We start from the raw sequence: 22109 nt of genomic DNA, 5'->3' as shown, positions 1-22109 counted from the left end.
CCCAGGCAAGCAGTGACTGGACGAGAGAAGATAGCCTCAAGCTGCATTACGGGAGATTCATGTTGGACATCAGGAGGAATTTCTTCATGGAAAAGGTTTTTAAGCCTTGGAACAGACTGCCCAGGGAGGTGGCGGAGTCACCATTCCTGGAGGTGTTTAGGAAAATGGTACTTAGTACCACGGTCTAGTTGACAAGGTAGTGATCAGTCAAATGTTGGATTTGATAATCTCAGAAGTCTTTTACAACCTAAATGATTCTGTGATTCTGTGATTCTATATCTCAATTCCAGATGACAGCTAATTTTTCTAAACAAGATGGTCATGTGGTACTGTAAGGTTTCTAGGAAGTATTACCTATTCATTTAACTTTCAGTAATTTGCATTTGCAAACATTTACCTTAGATCATCCCATGTACAAGAATTATCCAACAGCAAACACTCATCTCTATTCTGTGTATGAAAGACAGATAATCCTGGTCCACAATGATACATTCACTTCAGCAAATTTTGATTATGTGGCAGACATGACATCAGAATCCTTTACGTAAGTAATGCACCTAAATACATTCTCAACAGGATCACAGACACTGAAATGATAAAAAATGTATTGAGAACAGCTATTACAATTGAGATTACCTTTTACTATAGGCCTCCACTCTTACTCCTAGCAGGGTGCTTGCAATTAAATTACAGTGTAGTACTGGGTAGTGCAAAAGATGGGATGGATCGCGCATTTCTCCAATTTAGGTCCACGATGAATTTGAATCTTTTGTTCTGTCAGGATGTCTACAGGCATCTAGAAAACAATAACTAGGGTTTCTTTTGTCTTTTCTTTTTCCTCTTTCTTACTGATTTCCGAACAATTGAAATCAGCACTGTTGCATGTTGATCAGTCTCTTTTTGCAAAAGCCGGCACATGATGTCTCCCTGCTAGCTTCCCAACTACCCGTCTTATGCTCAATTCCTTCTTGCTACCTTCTTCTCATGAATTTTATACAGCCACATATAAAAACATAGTTCCCCTGCTTTCTCTCCAGTAGAAATTGAATGTGCGAAAGCCTTACCTGAGTGGTCATAGCTATTTGAAATTTAACAATGAACTTCCAGAAGCATAAAACCAAACAGAACACGGTTAACACACTCTCAATTGCTTTGAAACTTAAAAGTCCAGCAAAAGTATAAAGGATTAAAAAAAATAAAACTAAATCTTTCTTTTGGACTAAAGGTACTATAAAATTTGAATACATGAATTTCAGTAAGAAGTTTTCATTACAGAGGTTCCAATGCAATGCTATTATAAACAAACAAAAAACTAAGAATGAAGGATTTTTTTAAAAAAAGAGAAATGAAAATTCAGAATACAAACAAGTGTACAAGACTGTAAAAAGTTTATGTAGCTTCATATATTATCTAGATCAACTTGAAACTGTGCTATCCCCTCTTTATCTACAATGAATCAAAGGAAAATTTTCTCCAGAATTAGCCGCTGAGTAAATCAATCCTTTGTGTTAATCTTGATACAGCTAAGAAATAATTTATTTAACCACAATTTTAAAGGTGTGTTTTCTGTTTCAGGAGCCAGTTGACCTGATCTTTCTAAAATGTACAGTTTTGAAGTTGCAAATTGCAGGTTAATTCTTTGTTTTCCTAAAATAATATGGCTTTAGTACCGATTAAGAGTGCTGAAAAGTATTGATGGTTATTTTGATCACAAGTGGCTGATTCCACTACTGGGGTTTTTTTCAGTATAATTGTGTTGTCCCTTTCCCTTGAGGAGGATTCAAGATCTATTTAAGTTCCTGAATCACATATCAAGCCCAAGGTTCATTGAGCAATACAGGTCTGGTAACAGTTTACACAGTAACACTTTAGGCAATAGAACTGAAAGCAGATATTGGCTGATCAGATATAAAATATGTGCAAGGCTGGGCAGTTGTTGTGACAGGTAAGGTTTTCAATACTGTTTCCTCCTCTGTTTCTAGAGTTTCAGACTAAAAGCTATTTTAGAATGTTATTACATATGAGGACATAACAGTGGGTCTACCTTAAGCTTATGATAATATTAGCACACAAGTAAGGTGTCAGCATGTTTGTAAATTCAAATTGTTAACAACACCTCTTTTATTTGCCTAAAAATGTCTCAAAACCATATTTCTATGCTTGTGTGCATATATTATATATTATATATCTGAAGTAGCCATTTCTTTAAATGAACTGATAATAAGAAGCTGCCGGCATAGATGCAGTTAATGAAATTAAAGAATCACAGAATCACTGGGGTTGGAAGGGATCTCTGGAGATCATCTAATCCAACCTCCCTGCCAAGGCAGGGTCACCTAGTGAAGTTTACACAATGCATCTAGGTGGGTTTTGAATGTTTCCAGAGAGGGACACCATGACCTCCCTGAGAAGTCTGTTCCAGTGCTCTGCCACCCTCAATGCAAAAGAAGTTCTTCCTAATGCTGAGATGGAACTTCCTCTGGTTTAGATTGTGGCCATTGCTCCTCCTGTCTCTGGGCACCACTGAGAAGAACCCGGCACCATCCTCTTGACACCTGCTTTTGAAGTATTTATATGCATTAATGAGGTCCCCTCTCAGCCCTTTCTTCTGATGGTTGATGAAAAACTCAACATGGGCCAGCAGTGTGCACTCCTGGGCTGCATCAAACGGACTGGGGCCAAAAGGTTGAAGAAGGTGATTCTCTCCCTAAACTCTGCTCTCATAAAATGCCACCTGGAGAACTACATACAGTTCTGATGCCTCGACCACAGGAAGGACAGGGAACTGTTGGAGCAAGTCCTGAGAATGGCCACAAAGTTGCTAAAAGAACTGGAGTACCTCCCCTATGAAGGCTGAGAGAGTTGGGGCTATTCAGCCTGGAGAAGAAAAAGTTGCATGGAGACCAGCAACCTTCCCATATCTGAAGGGGGCCTTTAAAGAAGTCGAAGAGGGACTCTTCATCAGAAACCATAGTGATAGGACAAGGAGTAATGGGTACTGATTGAAAGAGGGGAAATTTAAGCCAGATATTAGGAGGAAATTCTTTACTGTGAGTGTGGTGAGACACTGGAAGAGGTTGCCCAAGGAGGCTGTGGATGCCGCAACGCTGGCAGTTTTCAAGGCCAGGTTGGATAAGGCCTTGAGTAACCTGGTTTAGTGGGATATGTCCCTGTTCATGGTAGGGGGGGTTGGAACTTTAAGGTCCATTCTAACACTGTAACGTTCTTAACATGATTCTAAGTTAAAAAACAATTAATGAATTTCCTGTTATCTGACTCTCTATATAACCAATGGTACAGTCTCTAGGCAAAACAGGCCCAGCTCCCAGTCACTCCTCGTAAGAAAGATACTCCAGATCCCTAATTATCTTCATGGCTCTCTGCTGGACCCTCTCCAATAGCTCCTTGTCTTCTTGTCTCCTTGTCTCATAAGCTACCGAGCAGCTCAGAACTGGACAGAGTACTCCAGATGTGACCTCACTAAGGTTGAGTAGAGGGGGAGAATCATCCGCTGGCTGCACTCTTCCAATGTACCCCAGGATACCATTGGCCCTCCTGGTCCCAAGGCCATACTGCCAGCTCATGGTAAACTTGTCATTCACCAAAACTTCTGGGTCCTTCTCTGCAGAGCTACTCTCTAATAAGTCAGCCCCCAGCTGGTACTGGTATACTTGGGGTTATTCCTCCCCAGGTACAGGACTCTACACTTGCCTTTGTTGAACCTCATTAGGTTTCTCTCCAGCCAATTTTCCAGCCTATCAAGGACCTACTGAAAGGCAGCACTGCCTTCAGGTGTATCAGTCCAGTTTTGTATCATCAGATTGTAGGAATTTTTCACCCATTGTGGGGCTCCAAATACAAAATACAAAATTCACAGCTCCAAGATATAATGCTGGTTTGTGAGTGCCTAGAGTACTTTGGAACCCATAAGTGAACAAATGCCATATAGTCACATCTGTAAGCAGTTTATAATCCCTCACAGATGTAGCATGGGCAACTTTAAAGACATAATGCACACAACTAGTGTGTAATGTAGGTAACTTATGTAAATTAGACACATTATGCATTGCTAGCTTGGCACACAGGAAATTTCAGCTTCTGAGGTACCTTTACTGTGCATTGACAGGTACACCTCATGTCTCTCCGGACATCCTAAGTGTAAAATTCTCAACGAGATGAACATCAAGCTTAACATACTGTGTTTTTCTGAGCACAGAACTCATGAAAGGAATGCACACAATGGAGGTGAAGCATATATCACGTGGTTTGAAGCTTGTAGTGTCACTATAAAATATTTTATTTCTATTGTCTGAGAATAGATAAAGGACAATTATGTTCATAGTCATAATCTTACATCTATATGTACCAGAATAAAGTTATTGTTTTTTTCCCAAGCATTTTTAAATAAACATTTAGTGCATTTGGACAACCACTTGTGTCATGGTTTAGTAGTGGTATTCTCCAATTTAGTACTCTTGTTAAAATCACATGCCACTCCCCCTCTCCTCTGTCCTGCAGTGCACTGGAGAAGGGAATTGGAGGCACAAAAGCCAAAGATAAATAGGTTGAGATAAGAACAATTTACTGGAAACAGCAATGAGATAAGAAAATGAACAGTAACACCAACCTTACTAACAACAGAGGGTACAAGAACAAAAGTGATTCACAAGAACCATCTGCCCCACCCTTGCCCCACCCCAACAATAGACAATACCCGACAGCTCTCCCTGCCATACTTTCTCAACTAGGAGACCCTTCCCCTCAGAAGAGATTTCCTTTCCTCAGCCTCTGGTAATGACACGAGGTGACATGAATAACCTCTAGGTCCTAGCCATGCCCCCTCCTGGGTACAGCAAAAATTACCCTGTCCTGGCTAGAACCAGAACAACTTGACATCAATATTGTTAGGAGATGAGACAAATTTATCTCACAACACGGTACTGCATGATAAACATATGCATCCCACGAAAAGAAATAACTATGTCTCACTAATTCACTTTTTTCTTTAAGCAAATATTGTGATTAAGTTTGTTGTGAAGCAGTGAGCAAGACAAAAATAGGAGGAAGAGAACTATGTAAATGTTTCAGCCATTTGAGTTGTTCTTAGAAAAACAGAGCAAAGGGAAATATTAATGGCAATTGCAAAAACAAAACTGTGCTGGAGTGGTCTGCTGTACACCAGGATGCTTAGACGGACTGAAATAAGTGGCATTTTCACAAGGAGTATGTGCTCAATGTTTACAATGAGTTATATGGCATTGGACCAACATAGAAAGTTAAGCTGGTAAGAGAAGGTTTTAGGAATATGCCTGTATAGCTACAATAAAATATAGCTAGCATGAACGCCTTCTGTAGTGTCAGCTACTTAACTGGTCCTGCATGGCTTATTTCAATCTCCACCCTTAAAGACAGACTTTGAAAATAAATTATTTTCTCAAAGAACTAGTGACTAGTGCCAAAACTTGATTTGCAGGAAATATATACAAAGTAATAGGTCATTCAACTTGAATAAGATACCACAACAGAACCTGACCAGTAGAGTGGGTACAATCATTTTGTCTTTCCCCCTCCAGTATTCAGAAATAACCTTCTTTATTTTGCTTCACTTTTTTTGTTTCAAAATTGTATTTTTCATGATAAAAAACAAACAAAACCAAACAAAAAATCCCAGAGTATATTTATACAGAGTACTAATAGTAACAGCACAGATTTCAAAATATTCATAAGCAGAACCTGGTCCAAAGGGAAGTAGAATGATCTGAAAGAGCAAAAGGGAAAAATGGTAATTTAAATCATCACTGCATAAAATCAGCTTAATTGTCAGAGACAGATTGACAAGTTCATGCTAATCATGACCTGAACATGGGCCACAGTTTATTGATATGGCGTTAGAAAAAGGCCCAAGTGAAATATATTAAATTTTCATTTACCCTAGAAGAATGGCAAGAAAAGCATCCCTGGTGGTATTTAGACACTCTATTTGGAAACTTTGAAAGAACCAGAAAGTTCGGAACACTGGAGGAAATATGTCAAATGCTTTCTCTTTTTGTACTATTTTTCAAAGAATGTCTTAAAATGGTTCATTTACAGTGGATGCTTCTCCCAGCATAAGCAGTCTATTGTAAATTGTTTGAAATGTTATCTAAATAATCAAATAATAATTTAGTTTAGCGTGATTTTTGAATCAAATCTTGAGTAAAATAGATATTCCATACAGAAATATTACTGTGAAAAGAAGCTTAAGCATAATGCAGGCTTTCAAGAATAATCCAGTAGATGAGGGAGAAATGCTACAAAATCCACATTAGGGGATGAATAGGATAAAGAACAATCTTAAAAGAAAAAATGACCTGCAATTTGCACAAAAATAACCTAAAAATACCCTATCATTAAAAAAAAATAAAATACCTGTGGTCTGTGTATTTTAGTCCTAAGGAAACAAGTTATAACTACTAGAGATTTTCTTTAAGTGAAACAAGGAAAGAAAAGATTTGAGAAAAGGTTCCAACAATTTAGTAAACAATTTAATTTAGTTTGATATAATCTACAAATATATTTATACTGTTTATTCCAAAGGACTTCTTATAAAAACGGAACTTTTACAAAAATTGCTATTAAAATGCTATTTAGGAACAAACACAGCTACTTACATTAAGTTCTGTACAAACAATAAAATTCTGCTCAAAACTACTTTTTCAAGAGATAAAGTAGATATGTTTCAGTACTAAGCAGACAAAAGTATGTATTTCAACTTAGATACTGAAACATTATATTAGAATAAGTATATATTATATGAGAATTATGTATTACCCATGCCTGATAAAAAACGCCCAGGGAAGTTGTGGATGCCTCATCCCTGAAAGTGTTCAAGGCCAGGCTGGATGAGGCTTTGAGACATCTGGTCTAGGGGAAGGTAACCCTGTCCACTGTAGGAGGTCTTGGAACTAGATAGTCTTTAAGGTCCCTTCCACACCAAAGCACTCTACGATTATACGAATTCACTCGAGACACAATGTAATCACTGGTCATAGCCAGCATGGGTTCACGAGAGAAAGTCCTGCTTAGCCAATCCTTTCAGATTTAAACTTCATAGTGAAAGCTGTGCTCTTATTTTATTGTTTAATTATATTAAAAATGCATAGATATCTTTAAAAGTATATAGCAAAGAAAAATCTAGTCCACTGAGAACAACACATGGGAGCACATTTATTGCCCATGGTATTTATTTACCCCAGTGCAAAACCAGAGGGATGATGAAAGTCCAACATAGATCACAAGTGAGCTTGGCTGAACAGCCTTTTGTGTTTTAAAATTTTCTTGGAAGTGTCAAAACTCCAGGGAGAGAAATAGAACAACTGTGAATAAAATGATAATGACAACAAAATATATTCTTGACTAGCTTTACACTTTGACAGATTTGGATAACCCTACATGATTGCGCTGATCAAATGTTCTCCATTGAAGTACAAAGTACCACATTCATTTACGTTTGGTCTTTGATAATATCTACTCTCCCATTGCTGTAGTCATATTCAAGGTGATCTTCAGGAGATCCTATCAGACGGCATGTCACTGCCATTTCCCATGATGTTTTAGGCAACCTTGTGCACTAGGCAAGAATAAAAACAAATCCTAGTCATATCAAAGACTTAGAAAGTACTTTCATGTCCATTTCCAGAGGCACACACTTCATATAAATAACTCAAGCAATCCAGGAATTTAATGGACTGATTTAGGTAATTTCTGGTGTCTTGTTTTCACTTTCTGAGTTTTAAGATGGGAGAAGGAACAGAGAAGTAGAGCCTGAGAGCAAGGTGATGGCTTACACACTGAGCACTTACTTGGGTTTTCTTGAGGTTTCCCCTAGCATTTCCCAACCCAAATATGCAAACAGTGGGCAGAGAAACAGAGATCTAAGAAACATTTCATGCTTCACTGTTAGACAGTGGAATACCTACAGGGTCAAATGAAGTATTATTTAACACATTATGTTCTATGTCTGACAGCCAGTATTAACATGTTGCAAAAGGAAGTGTAATAATTTACAAAAAAACCCCCAGAATTTAAAACAGGTTATATGGAAAAAAACCCCTAAACGACCAAAAAATGTATCTAAACATCTAATCATCTAAATACACACATATGAATATATATAAAAATACATATAATTTACAAAATGTCCTCAATCTTGAGACTTAATAGCATCAAGACAGTTTCCTGAGGGTAATTATGATAAATCACAGAATCACAGGATATGCCGAGTTGTAAGGGACCCACAAGCATCATTGAGTACAACTCTGGGCCCGGCACAGGACTATCCCCAAGAGTCACACCATGTGCCTGAGAGTATCATCCAAAAGCTTCTTGAACTCTGTCAGGCTTGGTGCTGTGACCACTTCCCTCAGGAGCCTGTTTCAGGGTCTAAACAACCTCTGGGAGGACAAGCTCTTTCTCATTTCCAACCTGAACCTCCCCTGACACAACTTCAGGCCATTCCCTCGGTTCCTGTCACTGGTCACCACAGAGAAAAGATCAGCGCCTGCCCCTCCTCTTCCCCTCACAAGGAAGTTGTAGACTGCAATGAGGTCTCCCCTCAGTCTCCTCTTCTCCAGGCTGAACACACGAAGTGACCTCAGCCTCTCCTCATAAGGCTTCGCCTCAAGGCCCTTCACCATCTTCACTGCCCTCCTTTGGACATTCTAATGGCTTATTATCTTTTTTGTATTGTGGTGCCCAAAACTGCAAACAATAGTCAAGGTGGGGCCGCCCCAGCAGAGTGGGACAATCCCCTCCCTCAACTGGCTGGTGACGCTTTGCCTGATGTCCCCACACACGATTGGCCCTCCTGGCTGCCAGGGTACTGTTGACTCGTATTCAACTTGCCATTGACCAGGACCCCCAGGTCCCTTTCCATGGCACTGCTTTCCAGCATCTCATTCTCCAGTCTGTATGAACATCCAGGGCTGCCCCACCCCAGGTACAGAATCCGTCTCTTTCCCTTGTTGAACTTTCTATGGTTGGTGATTGTCCAGTCCTCTAATTTGTCAAGGTCTCTCTGCAGGGCCTCCCTGCCTTTGAGGGAGTCAACAGCTCCTCCCAGTTTTGTGTCATCTGCAATCTTTCTTAGTATCCCTTCCAGTCCTGCATCCAAGTCATTTATGAAGATGTTGAAGAGCACTGGGCCAAGGATGGAGCCCTGTGGAACCCCACTAACGACAGGTCACCAGTCTGATGTTACCCCAGTCACTATAACCCTCTGTGCTTGACCTGTGAGCCAATTGCTCACCCATCACATGACGTGTTTATCCAGCTGTGTGCTGGACATTTTGTCCACAAGGATCCTGTGAGAGACAGTATCAAAAGCTCTACCGAAACCCAAAAAGATTACACCAACTGGCTCCCCTTGGTCAACTAGGTGAGTTACCTTGTCATAAAAGGAAATCAGGTTTGATAAACCAAAATAATTTTCTGCTGTTCATGTTCCTGGTGGTAGGGAACAAGACACTTCTTTAGTCTCTTCTTTTGCAGAAAAGAATAAAAGACTTGATTTTTGGCTTGACAGTTGAACAAGAGTATTACCAAACCCAGTTTCAACCTAAGTCATCTTTTTTTTTTTTTCTCTTTAAAAGCACAAGTGTTTTTTAAATACCAAAATACATTGTTTCAGCTTATGTACTTTTGGATTACTTAGGAAATTCCAAAAGAAAAATATTTTTTCCAGATATGTATTGAAATGCTTCCTTTGCTTTAAAAGGTACTGTAATTTTTTCGTGTAAAAAATGTGCTTTCCTTTTCTACATCTGTCAATATGAATTATTTTTTATTTTTATTTTTTCTCCTGACAAGTACTTTTTTCTCTGCTCTGCATGGTATATCTTCCTCCAGTGTTTCTCTGTTATGAAGCTGGCTCTCAGCTATGATATTCATTCACAGATAAATGTCATTCCCATATATTTTAAGTAACATTCTCTCCTTTATATTTTCTTCCAGTGGAAATAATCACTGCTTCTTCACAGGATGTAAATATTTTCTTTATAACTATAGTGTGAATCTGAAGCTTGTTTCAATCCTTGTGTCAGTGAAATTCTGCTAAGCAACCACACAGATCTTGTTTCCCCAGTGCAATAACTGATTATTGCCTTTAGGCTGGGTAGGAAAGGAGCATCAGTTTCAACATAAATGTCTGCAAGTCCTGAAATTAGCTCAGTTGATTAGAGCACAGTGCTACTAACCTCAAGGTTGTGGTTTTGATCCCTGTATGGGCCATTCACTTAAGAGTCAGACTCAGTAATCCTTGTGGGACCCTTCCAACTCAGAATATTCCATGAAATTTCTATGAAGACACTCATATTGTAAGTTCCTGGTTTTAAGTGGGGCCTAAGAGATCTGAATTTTTCTGGAATAATTAAAATAGATTAAAGAAATTCAACTGGTTGGCTTAGATTGCAAAACAGTGGATACATGAATCACTTGGAAAGCAAAATGCAACCATCTTTATTGTCTGTGGCCTAGCAATTCTGAGACAGATACATAGAATGTGGTGAATTTGTTGTTCTGCAAAAGGTTAATGGTGAGCTGCCTTATCCTCCCTCCATCCATAAATCTGTGCAATAATAAAAAGCAATCTACAGATACTCTATTTAGCATGTTTTCCCTTGCTACTGGGTAGCTCCTGTCATCCTTAATCTTCTGTACACAACAAACCTTAGTAGCATTGGCTACAGTTCAGTGTTAATATGCAAAAAAGTTCAGTTTTTCTCTAAAAAAAAACTCATAAAAAATAGCATTGTAAAGCTACACATGCATTTTTTTCTCTCAATAACTACCATTCTAAATGCACTCACTTTAAAAGAGAGTTCATTTGTCACCAGTAGCTTTGTACACACAAATACTCATGGGAGTCCCAGTGGGTCCTTTTTTATATTATTAGTGTTATATACTAATACCTGGATAGTGCCTTTAAAATAGGAGTTTTAAAGCCCCCAGGACATCCTCTGTACATTCACAGAGGATACACACACTCTGTTACATTCCTCTGTCATGTGTCTAATATATCTGTTACATACACTGTTACATTCCTCTGTCATGTGTTCCATTCCCTTCCTTGGCATGAAATTCTCAGTAATTATGTAGTTGACATACGGAGATCAAATAACTGTCCTTCACTTACTGGAATCAGCCGCATAATATCTAAGTCTCAGTTTCCTCGACAGCAACTACAGACTTGACCTGTAGTGAAGTTTTTAACATAAAAATTACTAGTATCAGTTGCACTACATGACACACTTTTCGCTCAGGCAGGTGAAATGTGGCTAGAACTATGTAAGCAATTCTGCTCAAGTCTGGAAAGCTATAAGAATTTTTTTTCTTTAGTTAAAAATCATAGCCATAACCGCACAGAATGTTAACAAAATGCCTTGCATTTGAGCAGTGACAAAAATAAACTGTCGAGTTCTGAAATTCAGCAACAGCAGTGACAACTAGAATAGTCTCTTCTACATGTCCTCAGCCCTCACTAGATGGTTGCTTTTTTCCAGTTTGTCTCTAGGTCTACGATGAGAATAGACCTCATTAAAGCTTACAGTGCATAGTACAACACTCCAATTTGGTAGACATGATCTTGTTTTGTAAAAAATACATCACAATGAGTACTGAAAGCACTAAAAGATAATTTTTTTTCATCCACTGTTATATCCTATGGAGAATTTAAAAAATACAAGATGTTCATGGACTCATCATTTTAAAGGTGGCCCATTTTTTATTTACTTGCTTCTGAAACAAGGCCAAATCACATATCTAAGAAAAAAAATTATCTTATGCCTACCACAGAAAAACAGCTAATTAAATGTTAAAGGCAGAAGTCATTCAACTAAATAGTAGCGTGCCAGCTGTACAAAGGCACATGTATTTTTATTGCCTGTAACCAGTTAGATGTATTGTAAAACTGCAAAAGACCGACATATATTACAAAAGCTACAAGCCATGACAACTAATTGTACACTTATTGAGGTGTATGAGTAGCTGTCATACATGTCAGTAGTTGTATTTTCATAGAGGATCAACCCCAGTGACGCAAAAGTCAGCCAGTGTGTTTGACTTCCACTTGTATCCATGTTCCCTCCCTTACAAAGAGTGAATCTGTACATATTAAAGTGTAAATACACAGTGATTGGTGTGTATATCACTGCAACAACAAATTCAATTCTACTAACCATCCAACGATTATTTCTTAGCACAGTTGTTATTTATGCTACCATACATGTACACTGAGTCTGTATAATGAAATTAAGTGGTAGTTTTGCTTCTTGCCTACATATTAGGTAGAGTCCTATAGATTAATTATACGTATATTGGCCAAGTTCTGAGTTCTCATTCAAATCTCATGAAAAGGATGTTTGTTTCTATTAGATCAAATGAAAGGGTAGTGGGATGTAAAAGGATCTTCATCTGCCTAACAATATCCTGACCCTCAGTCCCTTAGGTACAGGTTCATTCCGAACAGTTTCACATACAAAACAGAGCATCACCTGTTTATTTCAGAAATTCTCTAAGTTGCTATCAGGTAACAATAAAAAAAAAATATCCAAACAACAAATCTCCTTTATTTTGAACTGACATGGTAACTGAACTCAAGTTAACAGTTTAATAAATTAATTGCTTTGGGAGCTGACCGACATAGAAATAGATACAAAACCAAAAGTCATCCAAACAAGAAAAATATTTATGAAGTATGAGGAAGAGATGATAATGATTTAGTATATTACAAATTCTTGGTGATATGGGGAAAAGTCGAGAAATGAAAACAATCTGCAACAGAATCCATCCAATATTGCTTATTAGTACTTCTCAAGCATATCATATAGTAAAAAAATTAAACCTCTGCATTTCAGAAGGAACAGAGGTCTCAACAACTCACTCTTGAACAGCTCTTAACACATTTTCAGTATCTCAAGAAAAAGATTTAAGAACAACTCAGTGACCAACACAGATAATTTTAAGAACAGTTCAAAATACCCAAGGTTTCCTGCCATTCTGGAGAAAAAAGTACACCCAGACCCACTGTCTAAGACAGAGCGAACTTTGAGGGTTCATAGTATTTGCACACTTAATATTTCATAGGTGATGAATTTTAATAACTCCCAGTGAAATGATGGCACTGAACACTCACCAGAGGGTGGGCTCAGTCACAACTACAGTAGTAGGCAAATGGGGTCAAACTGCCATTCCACATTTAATCACATTTGACTTCCTCAGCTCCTAGATTCAGTTTTAATGTACCTCAAGATGCTGTTTAACTTGCTTTATTTTCTATCTGAGGAAGAACAGTCTGAATTTGAAAGGGCTAGTAGATCTGAATTAGAGAGGCATGTTTGCCTAAACATCTCTTTCCAAACAGGGAGATGTACAGGAAGCAGATGAGACTGGTTTTATCCCTAGCTCTAGGAGTACTGGCAAACTCTTTCAGCAATTTTTTTGCTAAGTGTCCAGGAATCTGGTGGATCATGTCGTCAAGATCCAGAGGAGTCACTGTAGCCGTTTACGTCAACTAAACAAGTGGATATACAAAGTTGTAGCACAGGCAGCACCAAGAATCTGTCATTCCAGTATTGACTTTGAATACAGAATAATACTTGCAGTTTCTAAAGCACACGGCAGAGCTTGATAACTGAGAAGCAAGATCTGAGAATCAAAAAAATTACAAGTCGGTGTGTGTGGGAAGGGCCAGGTCAGGTTCTGCCAAGGTGGAATGGTGCCCATACCCCGCCTCCTTGACAGCTTCTAGTGCAGCTGTCAGTCACCGGCACACCCACACCCTCCCCCGAGCCCCTAACCCAGCTCCAGAAAAGCTATTAGCCATTGGCAGACCTGAAATCTCACACCACACCACCCGGAGCCCCTGGAACTCAGCCTCAGAAAGGCTGGCAGACTGGAAGCCCCACATGGGGGGAGAGGGGTGGCCACAGGAGGCCAGAGCAGGTAAAAATCACGGCACAAAACCTCTATGTGGTTGTGGCCTGTCTTTCTTGGATTGGGCTTAGATGGTTCTATGTGCAAACTAAGGGGGTAGCTATAATTTTTTCTGTCTGTCTGTCTCTCTCTCTTTCTTTACTGCTGCTTCTTCTCCTAAATCCCTTTCCTTGATATTTGGGTAACTTACAACTGTATGGCTTGCAATTTGCTAAGTCACTGCTTTGTGGAATGCTTTATGTTGATTTGAATGTTTGCTTTAAACCTTTGCCAAGTTCCCTTATTTTCTGAAGTTTGCCAGTAAAAGTGCGTTATTTTGACCTGGAAAAAGTTGTAGCATTTTTCCCATGTGTGGCCTCAAAGTATAAAACAATTGAGGGCCCCTTAAATAAATCTGTCAGGTAGGTTTTGGGGTCTTATATATTTTTGATGTAAAATGCCTTCTATGAGCTTCTATGAGTCTGGGGCCTTATACAAGGTCCAATCTGGACCACCCCAAAGTCATGGCACAATCAGCTGCAATACGGAGCCCAAGAGATCTGCTGTTGAACCTTCTCTCTAACAACCATGGTCAAATCCTAATTTGCCTACCTGTTTTTACTACGTCTCAGCTTCACTTCAACTGCCTGGAGAGAGTCTCCTGCCCTAGCTTCCCTCCAGACCCCATGTTATACTGGTATTGAGGCTTGCAGTCTCAGTGGGAATGGGAAGCATCCCTTTCCTTATTTGCAGTCTTGCGTGGATGCAATAATGAAAAAGCAAAATTCAAGTCTCTCTTATCAGCAGCACTAATAAAATAAATCTATTGACCAATACATTTAAAATGCTGCCAGAGCTCCCCATTCACAATGCTCACTTAGTTTATAGGGAGATGCAGCCTTTCTTCCACAGAAGAATAGATCAGTTAGCTAACAGCAAAAGACTAAGATCCTAAAATATTTAACAGTAAAGTAAAAAATTTAAAATTCCATTTTGGAATATGGACCAAGTCGAGTCAGTGATTTTTCTCATGGACTGGTCATAATAAAGAAACACTTCAAAAATCATTTTTAGTTAAACAAGAAATCACACTCTTTCAGATAGTTTATCAAATTTATCACATTATGAATGAACCTGTTACTTTACCTGTTTCATAATAGCTATCTACTTGTTACTAACTAACATTTTAGGTAGAGAGAAGTAAAGCAGAGAAGGAAGAAGGATTATATGGTTTATATGTAGTCATCCAACTATAGCCCAGTTCCTCTTTGGTTCTGGATAAGAAAAGAAAAATTATTATTGCTACTCACACTGCTGCCTACCTATGATCAGGTTAACTACAGCAACTTAATCCTTCAATACAAGAGGATTTAACCCTGAGAAAAATCCTTTGTAATTCTCTTACCTCTATAAATGGCTCCAATGTGTTTACCCATCAAGGCGTTTCCACCTCCTAACCATCCTATGCTTGCAATCACATTAATGGCTCCACCTTTTTCTCACCTTCTCTCACATTGTTACAGCTTTAGACCCAATCAAAGTCTGTTTACTGCAATTAAAACTTTCTGCAGGACTATCTACATTGTACATACCTGTCACTGTTCTAAGCAGAGGGCTAAAACAGACTCATAATTCATGATTTAATTAAAGCTATTTTCTGGACCTTTTATCTCCATTGAGGCAGTGATGTAGCTAGATCTGGAAAGTGAGAGCCAAAACATGGAGCTCTGCCACTTGAATGGTTATGTCATTTTAAGTGTTAATTATCATAGATACTTTTTCTTCCTTCAGGACAGGCTTTGCTTGTGAGGCTTTACTTGTTTGTAGGCCTTTCATAGATGGAAGGCTTTACTGTATGCAAAACACAACTCCTGGGCTACAATGAAACTTTCCACAAAGTCAAAAGGAAAAACCTAAAGTAATTCCTATATAAAAACAAAATGAAACACTTAGGTTCCAATGCAATATACTCAAGGATGGCAGGATGCTATGATTTAATTGTTTTCAATACAACAATTCCACATACTTACCCCAAATAATTCTCTCTATGGGAGATATTTCAAATAGCATCTTATCTTTGAAATACTGTTGGAATAGGAAAGAAAGTACTCTCTTCTCCTCCAAAACTATTTGTTTTGCCATCTTGTAGAGGGGATAGGAAACATTCTGAACAAGTAAAGGTTAAAACTTAATAATAATTACAGAAATTCTATGTGAGGACAGTAAAAATTTGATGGCTTAAATAAAGCAAATAATAATTATACCCCCTTTAGCTGTTACATTGCACTTTTAGAGATAGATTTTCATCTGTTTGGGTCATATAAATTGAGTCCAACTCCTTTGTTTTAGATTGAATTACTTCAGGCTCACCAGCATAACCAGGATCAGAGGCTGATAAAGTGATTTGCCCCAAGGCAATCATGAATTTAAAACACTAGAGTAGAAATTAAAAGCTTTGCAGCTCTAGTCTCCTCTTGCATTATTCTTCATCAGTGGAAAATGCAGAATATCATCTGATTCACTGGCTAAGCAAAATACTGTATTTTACAAGTCTTCCTGATTGAATACTTCGACCACATCAAACCATCTCCTGGTCTCATAGTGTTATCATTCACACTACAAAATGTGCGTAACACATACACAAGAAGACTGTTCAAACTCTCTGAAGACAGTAAATACCAGAAACAATTTACCCCTCTGGTGTACATGCATTATGATACAGCTGTGAACTACAACATTGAATTACATGTTCTCCACAGAACTCCACCTCACATTATACATACAGTGGATGGTGTTCATTGAAAAGCAATGAGTCAATAGGTTGTTTTCTCCTAGTTGTTCAGTGTTTGGCCTGAGGTCTTATTTACTGTACCCATGACACAATATTGATCTAAAAAGAGAATGCTTAATTTTCTCATCAGCCTTCTATTTTTTTAATATTCATTGGTATTCAAATATTTAAAATTATAAACATACTTATTTTTACAGTAAATTAACCAGATAGGTATATGCCAAATTTCAAAAGCAGCAGCTGAGGAACAGGGAGCAAATATAAGAAAATATATTAAAATAAAAAACTAAACTTGTTTAGAAGTTTCCTTAATTAGATGGTTTATCTTCTAAGATGCTGATTTGTCAGCTGTTTATGAAAACAGTTTTGAGGAAACTGAAAGGAAGGATTTGTAATTTTAAGATGTTTGCTGTTTCCTAACTACCAAAAGCTATAGAAAAACTATCTGTTAATAAGAATGACATTCAGCTATAACAAAAGGAGTCAATGTTTCAAGCCTCTCACAGATCTCAGGTAGGAAGGACAGCAACACCAACTGGGGATCAAAAATTCCAGGCAATTAGCCATCAAGCAGTTCGGCCTTCACCCCTCATCTTCGCACATACAGATGACTATCTGCACATAGCTGTGTACAAATGTGAGAGACCTCCAACTATCCAATCTGATGCAGAAACAGTGAATTTTTGAAATCCTGATGGTTAAAATCCCCCCCCCCCCTTAAAAAGACAGAGGAAAAGTTTAACTAGTCTTCTCTTGATTAACGTAGCATCATCTTTGAGAGAAGACAATTTGAGGGCCACAATTTGAAGCAAATCGTTTCATGAAGGGTCATAGCATTATGACTCCCAGATTTCAGCTCTAGTCACAGCCCAGGTAAGCTCCTGGAGAAAATCCTGCTTACTCCAAGCCTGCCATAGGTCCAGAATAAAGAGAAGTTACAAAGAATGTACCACAAAAGCAATGTAGTGCCTGTACAGCACAAATGCAAAATGTATTTCCCTGGAGGTGCATCTCCAAGATAATGAAAGGATACGTATGTCTGAGAATCAGGCAACTCTTATCAAACCATCAGTTTTTTACAGAATATCTCAAGATGGAAGGAACCCATAAGGATTATCGAGTCCAACTCTCTGCTTTTGGCAGGGCTACTTAAAACTAAACCACACAGCTAAGAGTGTCATTCAGAGGCTCCATGAACTCTGGCAGGTTTGGTGACCTGACCACTTCCCTGCTTCAGCAACTGACCATGCTGTCAGTGAAGAACCTTTTTATAATGTCCAATCTGAACTTTTCCTGACACAGCTTCATTCCTTTTCCTTGTGTCCTGTTGCTGCTCCCCAGAGAGAGGAGAGCAGTGCTTGCCTGTTCCCTGCCCCCCGAGGAAGATAAAGACTGCAATGGGGTAACCCCTCAGCCTTCTCCTCTCCAAGCTGAACAAACCAAGTGACCTCAACCACTCCTCCTAAGTCTAGCCTTTGAGGCCTTTCATTGTCTTAGTCACTCTCCTCTGGACACGCTTTAAGAATTTGATGTCCTTCTTATAATGAGACAACCAAAACTGCACACAGGACTTAAAATAGGGCTGCACCAGTGCAGTATAGTTTGCACCAAAGGATGAATCTAAGGGCTAAAGGGCATTTCCCCACCCTTGCCTCTATTATTATGTTAATATCTCTGATGATTTTGATGACTTGGTGTACAGCACAGTTCTCACAAAGGAAGGTCAGGACATGGTGAATTGTAGCATGAGGGCATGAGTGCCCTGATCAGCTCTGACTTAGAAGAAAATGTCAGTGGAGAGGCTGAAATAGCAAATTACTGGATTTGGTTCAGATTTACTTTGGAATCCCTTATTAGCTGCCATAAATAATGTGTTATATATGCTTGCTAACACAACAGGCATATGTATGCTCAGAGGCAAAACAGAGCAAATTTGAAGAGCTTGATGACACAGTGACACACAGTTTAGTTTTGGTCTTGGCTTCAGGTTGGACAACATTAAGTACTGTCCTCACAACTTCATTCTGGGAGTAAATGAAGTACTTCAGTAAAATTTTCCAGGAACATTTATTGATAAGGAAATCATCAGTTTTGGGGGAAAAAACATCAGTCCAAATTATTCAAATTTTACAAAGGTATAATCAGTTGGAGTCATATGATATCAGGATATAACACTGATTTTATTCATACTCATCAATTTAAAGTGTGTGTGCAAACCAAAGAGAGATATCACATCTAATGGGAATACAAATATTTCAAAATATTAAATTAAAATATCACTGTAAGTTAATACTGATATATTGATAGAGGACTACAAAAGAGATAATTCAGTTTGAATGACAAATACATAATTTGCTTAAGAATTAAATGTTGGACTTGTCAGCAGACCTTAAAGGGGAAATTATTACTGTTATTGCTATTCTGTAATTTAAATGGGGACCATCTCATTCTTGCATTATGCAATAGATTGTTACATGCTCTTTCTCCAAAAGACCTCATTTACACAGACAGGTTTACAAAGTGAGCAATAAATGGAACACAAATGAAGGCAGCTAGGGGTCCAACAGCCCCTGAGGGAGACAGCACACACCTTCCACCTTCCCCTGGTGGGTGCTACATAAGCAAAGCTGCTGTGTTTGTCTACTGTTCACTTGACAGAGCCCAGCCTCAATGGATGCTGAGAGCTGCAGCCTTGGCCAAGGCTCCTAGGCTCCAAGGCCCATGGCCTCAGCCTTTAGGCTTACCCAAGAGCTCTGGTGGGTGTGACCAGTGACGCAGGATGCTGCCAGCTGCAGACTCCTGGGATGTGCAACACCCACTAGCACAGTGCGAGGGGCAGCGGCATTAGGCCTGGTGGCTCACAGGGCACATTTCCTTATGTGATACTGTGTTCAGCCATGTTGTCATTGGCTGATGTGGTTTCCACTGCTTGCTGTGCTGCACAGTGGTTTTATAAATCACTTCGAGAGCACTTAAGGACAAAAAAGCTGCTCGTATTTTCTCTCCTGCCACCCCCCTCTCCAGTAACACACAACACATTTGTTCAGGGATTCATTAGCAAAGCACTCTTAAACATTAATCTAGGGAGAAAATCCTGTAGCAGTTCCTTAAGCTATTGCTCCGTTAACACTGGGAGTAACTAGTCTGCAGGCTGGAGATTGCAAAATGCTTTGTCCTTTCTACTTTGCAAAGCATTATAACTCATTAGCAAGCCCTTGCTAATTGAATTTGATTTAGTGTCAACACTGTCACAATCACATAGAAGCACACCAATAAAATTTCAATCCTGCTTGCTGTGATCATTAAGTCCAGTTGTCTAACAATAGAGCTCTGCCTTTGTGGTGAAGGTTGTCAGATCAGACTCGCAGGGGCTCTGCATTTCAGCTGCTATGTGAAATAAATAAAAGTGTGAAAGCTGCCATCTAAAATATAAGATTAATAAAGAAATTCGTTAGTTAAAACGACATGGACAAATGCTGCTGTTGGCTGGTTTTTTTTGGTTTCTGGTCTCATCTACCCTCTTCAAAACACAAAACCCCATAGCAATAGAGATTTGAAAGAAGGAGTGTGTTATGAAAATGACTAGATTTTTTTTTTTCCCATATAAATCTCCTTTTGAATAAACAGATTAAAAATATGGAAGGAAAAGATGTATTTAAAGTATGTCATTGATAATTGTGGATTTTTATATACTGAGCTTGCTAGTAGTTAGGCTAGATTTTTTTGGCTTTTTGACTAAATCAAATAGAAAATAAGCAGCAAATAATTGGTTCTAATAGTATATCTATGGGCTTTTTGGAAATAATAATACCACTACTAGTAATAAAATGAAACAAAAGAAAACAAAACCCTAAGAAAAAAATATTGTTCAGATTCTGAGCATTAATAAAAGCAGAAGGAAAATACTCAAATTCGGAAGGTTTTATTCAGACTTGTAAAGAATCATTGATAGGACTGATTGTCCAAGCCGATTTCCTATCATCTACCTAAGCAGTTACATTGTCTTTTTTAAGACTAGTGAGTATTTAATCACATAAGGTAGAATTTCTTCTCTCTCCTGAGGAAGAAGTTCATGAAGCTCTGGGGTTCATGATGCTCTGTCACATCTTTTTATTTTAGTGTTTTACGCATAGGAACAAACCAAAGTGGGGGGGTCACTCTACCTCTGCAGCAGTGTCTTTGCATCTTGATCTCAAAGACACAGGAAACTGACATAAATACTGCAATACTGGAAAACTGAGAAGTTCTGTAGTGGGGGGGAGCCTTATTGACATCAGTCAATACTGCAAATATATTTTAAATCTTCTCTGGAATCTCACCTGAAAACTAAAAACCACCTCCAAATGAACAAAATAAACAATCACTCAAACTAAACCAAACCAAACCAAAACCCACAGTGAAAACACTGAGATCTGATGATAGACCATTTTATGTTGATCTTTCTCCTTGTCGTTTTCCACAGCTAAGTTCCCACATTACAGGACTTCAGTCATTATATCCTCAAGTATAGACTATGACATTTATATTATATAATTTCACCCCCTTTCTACTCCTATTATGAACATGTGTATAGTTTTTCCTTATAGTTGATCCCAAACATTCTCCAGATTAATAAAACCTCCCAATTCTGTGATGTCAGTGCATCCCTATGTATGACTGTATTGCCATTAATGCCACAGTCATTAATGGTAATATTAAATAAGGTCAGTACAGCAACTGATGCCTGAGGGGTTTCCCTAGAAAAATTATTCTATTCAGTCCATTACTGTATATCCCTGCCAGCAACATATCATTTACTTTCTCTTTCTCTAAAAGCCTGAGATGAAATAACCAAAACTTCATATTCCATATTAATCCAGCTTTTCCACTCATAACTGCCTGTTTATTCTATTTTTGTGTTTTGAATGATACTTATCAAACACTTTAAGTCAATAATTCCCAAATGATTTCAGGGAAATATTTGTATCACAAGAGTAAACTTTCAGGGGTTATAGACAGCTTTCCATGAAGATGTGGAGACAAATCAGGCAGGACAGTTATACTTTGCCATGCATGTATGAGTACCTTGGCCTTAACCTGAGCTTTTGTCAAGCTCTAACGCAGCACTGTTCTGTGCAGTGTGGACATACCTAAGCGTCTTGACACTAAGAAAGGGCATCTGACTGATCATGTACGCTGCAGGCACAAAATTTTTGGAAGTTTCCCTTCTGAAACCACTGTTCATTGGTGTCACACGCTGAATAATTTTCAATAGTGTATAACTTCCTCTGGTAAGTTACAGCCTCACTCTTTCAAAAGCTTTGGTCGTAAGAACAGTGCTGTAAACTATTGAGGAATATTTTGATATTCAGAGGGCAGTCTATTTAATAGG

The 22109-nt window shown here is 38.5% G+C and overlaps 1 protein-coding gene across 2 annotated transcripts in view; it reads right to left on the bottom strand.

The window, feature by feature from the left end:
- Positions 1-22109, bottom strand: part of RORB (RAR related orphan receptor B) — a 145003-nt gene that overhangs the window by 67506 nt on the left and 55388 nt on the right. The window contains exon 1 of one of the 2 annotated variants that reach the window (XM_027662888.1): positions 14560-14576. The exons of the other annotated variant lie outside the window; for it this stretch is intronic. The gene's annotated coding sequence lies outside the window, so the exon portion shown is untranslated. Of the gene's footprint in view, positions 1-14559; positions 14577-22109 lie in introns of those variants that run through there. 2 annotated transcript variants of the gene reach the window in all.

Source organism: Corapipo altera, unplaced genomic scaffold (assembly GCF_003945725.1).
Source record: "Corapipo altera isolate COAL_440 unplaced genomic scaffold, ASM394572v1 61167, whole genome shotgun sequence".
Classification (NCBI taxonomy): domain Eukaryota; kingdom Metazoa; phylum Chordata; class Aves; order Passeriformes; family Pipridae; genus Corapipo; species Corapipo altera.
Note: the sequence above shows the minus strand (reverse complement) of the source record. Positions and strands in the feature narration are given on the sequence as shown.